This window comes from Chiloscyllium punctatum, chromosome 6 (genome assembly GCF_047496795.1).
Source record: "Chiloscyllium punctatum isolate Juve2018m chromosome 6, sChiPun1.3, whole genome shotgun sequence".
NCBI classification, from domain to species: Eukaryota; Metazoa; Chordata; class Chondrichthyes; order Orectolobiformes; family Hemiscylliidae; genus Chiloscyllium; species Chiloscyllium punctatum.
The window spans coordinates 39949162-39956061 of record NC_092744.1 but is presented as its reverse complement, the minus strand read 5'-3'; positions in this window follow the sequence as shown (position 1 = coordinate 39956061).

Here is a 6900-nt window from a genome sequence, read left to right as displayed (position 1 = left end):
CACTTTCCTCGATGAGTACAAGTCTAACAAAAATAAGTCAACATCAACAGCTCATTGAAGTAACTTCTCAAGTGCCATGAACATCCACTTCTCTATCACTGAAACCTGGCAAGAGTACTTATCTTTCAGCTGCACCAATGACAACTTTTTCCCAACCTAAACCGATCAGTGCAATAGACAAGGGAACAGCAATATCCCAAGTCATGCAACATCCTGACTCAAAACATCATAAAGCTGAAATTCCCTCTTGAATAACACCATAATATACCTACACCAGACTGTTAAACAGATCTTTACATTAGCTCTATGAATGATATTCACATAGCTTGGGATCAAGTTAAAAAAGAATCTTAAGGTTGAATTGTAGTAGATTTGATGCTAAACATATGCAGCCAATAGAGAACAGTAATTTGAAAAGCTTACATAATGTTAAGCACATAACCAAAACATCAGAATTCAAGCTACAAATGTAGTAATTAAACTTGAATTTGAATACTACATCCAGTTCTGATCAGCAGGAAAGTATAAAGATATTAAAATTCAGTAGTAAGGTGGCCCAAGTAGAATCTCCAATTTCTGGCTGGAGTTGAATAAAGAATTGAGACTTGGACCTTGGAAGGAGCCATCTGTTCATTCATTCAATAGAAATTTCAAAAACGTTAAAAAGCAATTGAAAAAAAATAACCATTTATCTTAAGATCACAAGATTAATCTAAATACGTCAAGAAACAATTTTTCAGACCAACGTGTACATTTTCATATGGTGAAAGGTAAGTATTTGAAAGGTAAACTAAGTATTTGAAAACAGAGTTAATGCATGATGTTGGCAGAACACATACCTGAATGAATTAAATGGACAATCTTGCAAGATTAGTCAAAGCTAAGAGTTTTAGGATTTGAATGTGAGAACCAATACAAATTAACTAGTTTTAAAGCACAAAGCAAAATATGCAGCCTGTAATATTTACCTCTTTTGACAAAATCTTTGAATAGACATCTTAGTAGGAGCAGCATAAGTTAATGTGCAATAATTAACCTGTGTCCCGAGGTTAAGAACAAAAAAAATGCAAATATCCGAAGTAGAAACAATGAAGTCTTGAAGAGTGTGTCCAAAAATATTGGAATTTCCCAATAAAGAGAAATATTTTCATATGGCATGTCAACACGAAAACCTCTAGTTTTGTTGGTCAACTGTATTATGCGTTGAATTGATAAATATTCCATGCATGCACATATTTGTGTAGTGTTAATAGTATGTCTAATTGTGTTTTTGAACTACACCTAGAGATCCACACAATTATGTAAACCCAGATTAATTAGGCACAATTTGCCATTTCTGCATCTCACCCCAGGCAATAGTTTTTTCTCTTCTTTTCTACCTCGGTCTCCTGTGGTGGAGTGCTGCAGAACAGCCGATATTAAACCTTTCTATAGATCATTTTTTTCAAAATGAGTCTACATAGTGTTGATAACGTTTTCCTCAATTTTCCCTATTCATTCATTTTCAAGTCTTAAATTTCATACATTTAAGCCCAAGGAAAAACAGAACATTAAATCTCATTTAGCAATATGACAATTTTGATCTGGATTTAATAATAAGTTACCACAAAAATAACTAAACTTCACTTCCCCAATATTAGGTTCTGCAACTCAACATAAAATAAACCTTTGACTCATGACTGTTTCATATAAAGGGTGCCATCTGCAGTGCATGGGTAGTATGACATCAATACATAACTGCCATTTTGTAAGTCTGCTAAAGATCACTTCTCAAAATGGCAATAGTAATTTCCAAAATATTTCATCCTAGCTGAAAACTTCAGATCTTTATCACACCTCTTTGCAGTACTTAATGTTATTTCAGCTCAAAAATAGCTTCAACATGCCACAGTTATAGTTTGCATGTCTTCTTTGGGCACCAAGGACTCTACACAAATCAGTTCCCACATGGTTGAAGGAGCACAAAAAACTTAGCCAGAAGCACGGGTGTTAAAACTGAGCTGTGGCAAAAAGCAGAACAAATTATCCAAAGAGGAAGAACGAGGAGTTATCACATTAGGAAGGCAGCTTTCAGAAGACTATGCTTACAATGGCCCAAAACTATTTTCCTACCTCAGACCCTATCTCGTAAGTTGCTTTTCCTCATTTAACACTAAATTCTTCTTTTCCTAAAAAGTGGGCAACTTCACAGCTTTCCACAATGCAATACATTTATCACTTTCTGACCCATTCATATGGCATATCCCTTTACATTCTCATTTTCCCAGTTTTCCACCAACTTGGATGTATTACTCTACCAGTAACCTTTAGTACAGCTTGTAGTAGGTAAAGTCCTTTCAGTATTCAGCTAGTGCGCTATTTATTCCAACTGTTGCTTCCATTAATCTATCCTTAATTTATAATTGCACCCAATACCACAAATTCAAATCTTTGTAAAATATGCACCAAATATGCTTCCACAAGTGATTTGTTACTTCATCCATATTGATAGACATATTTGCCCACATCTAATGCTAAGCTAACTAGCCTACACCTTTGCACCAACGCATTAATGACTGATACCTTCCAAAACAATACACCAACTCTAAAGATACCTTCGCTATATGATAAAGCACCATCAGTTCCAGCAGATTCATCACTTACTCCTGAAAATATCTGATTCTATTCAAGTTCCTCATTCTCAATTGAACCTATAGAAGACCTCTGACAAGGTTCTGCACAGTGGAACATTGAAAACAAGATGAGAAACTGAGATCATGCACTTTGGTAGGACAAAGGCATGAGCTAATTTCTAAGTGGGGAGAAAATTCAAACGTCTGAAGTGCAAAGAGTCTTGGAAGTTTTACTTCAGGATTCTCTCAATGTAAACTTGCAGGTTGAGTCAGTAGTTAGGAAAGCAAATGCAATTATTGACAAGACTTGAATACATAATCAGGGGTTGTACTTCTGAGGCGCTAAGGCTCTGGTCAGGCCACATTTGCAGTGTTGTGTGCAGTTTTGGGCCCCAATGTCAAGGAGGATGTACTGGCCCTGGAGTGTGTCCAGAGGAGGTTCATGAGAATAGTCCAGGAATGAAAAGCTTAACATACAAAGAACATTTGGAGGACTCTGGATCTATACTTAGTGGAGTTTGGAAAGATGAGTGAGTGAATCAGATTGAAAACTTACAGAATACTGAATGGCCTGGACACAGTATTTGTTTGGAAGAGGTTTCCATTGGCACAACCTGAGGGTGCAGCCTTAGAATACAGAGCACATTTAAAGAATGGAGAAGAAACTTCTTCAGCTGAAGTCATACTGAATTCACTACCACAAAATAGTGAAGGCGGCATTTGGTATGCTTTCTTTATTGGTCAAAGGATTGAGTACAGGCGTTGGGAGGTCATGTTGCAGCTGTACAGGACATTGGTTAGGCCACTATTGGAATATTGTGTGCAAATCTGGTCTCCTTCCTATTGGAAAGATGTTGTGAAACTTGAAAGGGTTCAGAAAAGATCTACAAGGATGTTGCCAGGGTTGGAGAATTTGAACTATAGGGACAGGCTGAACAGGCTGGGGCTGTTTTCCCTGGAGCGGAGGCTGAGGGGTGACCTTTATAGAGGTTTACAAAATTATGAAGGGCATGGAAAAGGTAAATAGGCAAAGTCTTTTCCCTGGGGTCAGGCAGTCCAGAACTAGAGGGCATAGGATTTGGGTGAGAGGGTAAAAGAGACACCTATGGGGCAACTTTTTCACAGTGTGGTATGGGTATGGAATGAGCTGCCAGAGAAAGTGGTGGAGACTGATATAATTGCAACATTTATAGGAATCAGAAGGATTTGGAGGGATATGGGCCGGGTGCTGGCAGTTGGGACTAGATTGGGTTGGGATATCTGGTCGGCATGGACGGGTTGGACCGAAGGGTCTGTTTCCATGCTGTACATCTCTATAAATGTCTGTGGAAGCCAGGTCATTGAGCGTATTTAAGACTGAGATAGATAGGTTTTTGATTGTTGAAGAGATCAAGGTCAAGGGTTACAAGGAAAAGGTAGGAGAATGAGGATGTGAAACTTATCAGAGCAGAATGGATGAGCTGAATGGCCAAAGTTCTCTCCTGTGTCTTATGGATTTATAGAACTGTAACCAATTACATTTGAAACGTTTTAGTGTTTACAGCATTTAAATGGTTAAGTCCAGAATCAGATCCATCAACTTAACCTCAGCAGTCAAAAGAAGGGTTTTTCAAAATGATAATCTGGCACAAAATTAAAACAATTGGTCTATGGACTCATTAAGGAAAGCATTAGCACTAATTTAACGGCTAGCAGTCTCTGCAATCAAGGGGAAACTCCCCATAGATCAGGATCAGAACTATTAACTTCTTGGATCTAGCAAATAACCAATGATCAGCGTATGTTAAATGTACCTTCTATCATTGAAACATTGATAAAACTTGAAAGGGAATATGCAGGGAAAATGATGTGGAATTATATAATTTGTTAGGATAGGCAATGCAAAATAAAGGATACAAAATCATAGACAAGTCACAGCACAAGTCTAGAAAATGAACACAAACATGGGTTTTACAAATAGGGGAAAAAGTGAGGACTACAGATGCTGGAGATCAAATGAAAGGCTACGCCCAAAACATCGATTCTCCTGCCCCTTGAATGCTGCCTTATCTGTTGTGCTTTTACACACTCAACTTTTATAAAGAGGCCTGGAATACAATAGCATGATAGCTCTTGTGAATAAAATATCTTGTGAATGGCTAAGCCTCGCTTGGAAGTATTATGTTGATGATGCACTCCAGCCTGAAAAGAGATAAACATATAACAAAAGGGGACAGGGAAGAAATAAATAGATACAAAATCTTCTATGTATGAGGAACTTTTAATTATAAAAGGGACAGACTACAGCAGCTGGGGCAATTGTCAGCAAAGATGACTAAGAATTGGTAAGTTCTGCGGGGTCTCAACAGCAGAGAAACCACTTCAATTGACAGAAGGGTTGAGCACCAGAGGCAGCAAATGACAGTAGTCAGTGATACGTTTTTTAAAAAACAGAGCGCCTAAAAATCTGAAATATACGAGCCAACAGTTGTCACAGCAGATTCAATCATGGCCTTAATATTCCTTTTTTTAAAAAGCAAGTTAATCAGTTTCTTAAAGAATGAACTGAGATTCCCCAAACTAGTTTTAGATTGTCCTTATTAATAATTTTCATTCACAATTTCAAACCATTAAATCACCCATTAAAAAATGCAACTTCCCAATATTTAGGAGCTAATTGCAAACTCAATGCTCATTTGCCTAGCACAATCATACCTCTTCAACTAAAACTAAGTGGCTTGCTAAGCCAATCTGAAACTGGCTCAATATAAAAATCAAACAGTGAGAATGGAAAGCTCCCATTTTTTGGAGTTATTAGCAATATCCTATTCATAACATCATCCAGTTAAGCTGTCATTATGAATCCTATTATATGAAGAATATTATGGCCTTTAGATTTGGCATTAAAACTGACCACACTGAACCCAAATTGAAATGGCATAATGCCGAGGGCGGTATCAATTAGCAACAAGAATAGATTGGAACAAAAACAAATAGTGATGGTGCATTACAGGCTAGGATTGAGGATAGAGAATAAAGCTTGTGTAGGCTGGGGAGGTTTCACAACAAACAAAATAGAGGCAGTTAAATTTTAGAAAGTCAACTTACCATGTTAATTTGTAGCAATCAACAGTTGAGCTATAAATTTTAATTTCAAGTCTGATTTACTTAGAGTAATTCTTGCTCCCACTGACTCACTCAAAATCAATACCCCGGTCACATTGCTTCAAAGACTCCACTCAACCTCAGGTCAAGCACCCACTCACATCTGTAGATTGCTTGCCTTGAGATATGTTCTGACATCCAGTGGACAGATGTACAGCGATTGGATGAGTTTTCATTTGGCCATTATGCATAATTGAGCTGGATCATTACAAACTCCACTGTGAATTCGGCATGCTTTAACTGCTCCATCCACACACTGAGGCAAGTTTTACCAACACACCTTCAGTTTGAAAGCAACAGATGAATTTTAACTTGTGCACCACTTGTTAATTCCAACAGACCTTTGAAGACAGTCACTCCAGTCAATAGATTTCGTAGAAATTGCAATGCATTTTGTGTGCATGAAAGCCACAAACCTTTTACTGTTAAAAAAACAATGGATTTAGAGGAAGCACCTGCAATTATTTTGGTGGGGGATGTTTGGTACAGAAAAATAAAATATTACACAGATGCATTTTTGATATTGTACCCAAGGTATGGCAAATCAACATTAGTCTGAAACTGACAAACCCACTGAGGGCTTCTTTCACAGCTTACAAAAGACTAATGCACATCGAACAGGGAAACAGAGTTACATGTCCATTTATTCCACTTTTCAGAAAAATATTTTCTACAATGTTGCACCTTGGATACTTTGTAAAAATTAAGACAACTAAAAAAATCATATGTACAGTTGAGCCTTGCTATAGTGCTTCCAATCTACAATCCTAAAACACAGACATGAGACAAGTACTAGAGTTTAGCAGACAATTCAAGCCAGTGTTAACATGTTCAGTCCTAAACCAGCATCATCCCTTTAATTAGGATATTTACAAATTCTTCTGAAGTATGTATAACTCCATCAGAAACTGAACAGCTAGAACAGCTGTTCTTGGTTACAAGTCAGGGGGATGTCCATAGGATAATCATCACGGCCAAAAATTTGAATCCAGGATTTACAAAAAGAAAAAATCTGCTGCAGTGAACCCACAAATAGCAGTCATCTTAGATTAAACCTACAAATGTCAGGCATCACGGGCCAAATCTGATCTAATTTGTGGAATTCAGCATATCAAAAGGACATGGGAAATGCTCAAGAATTGAC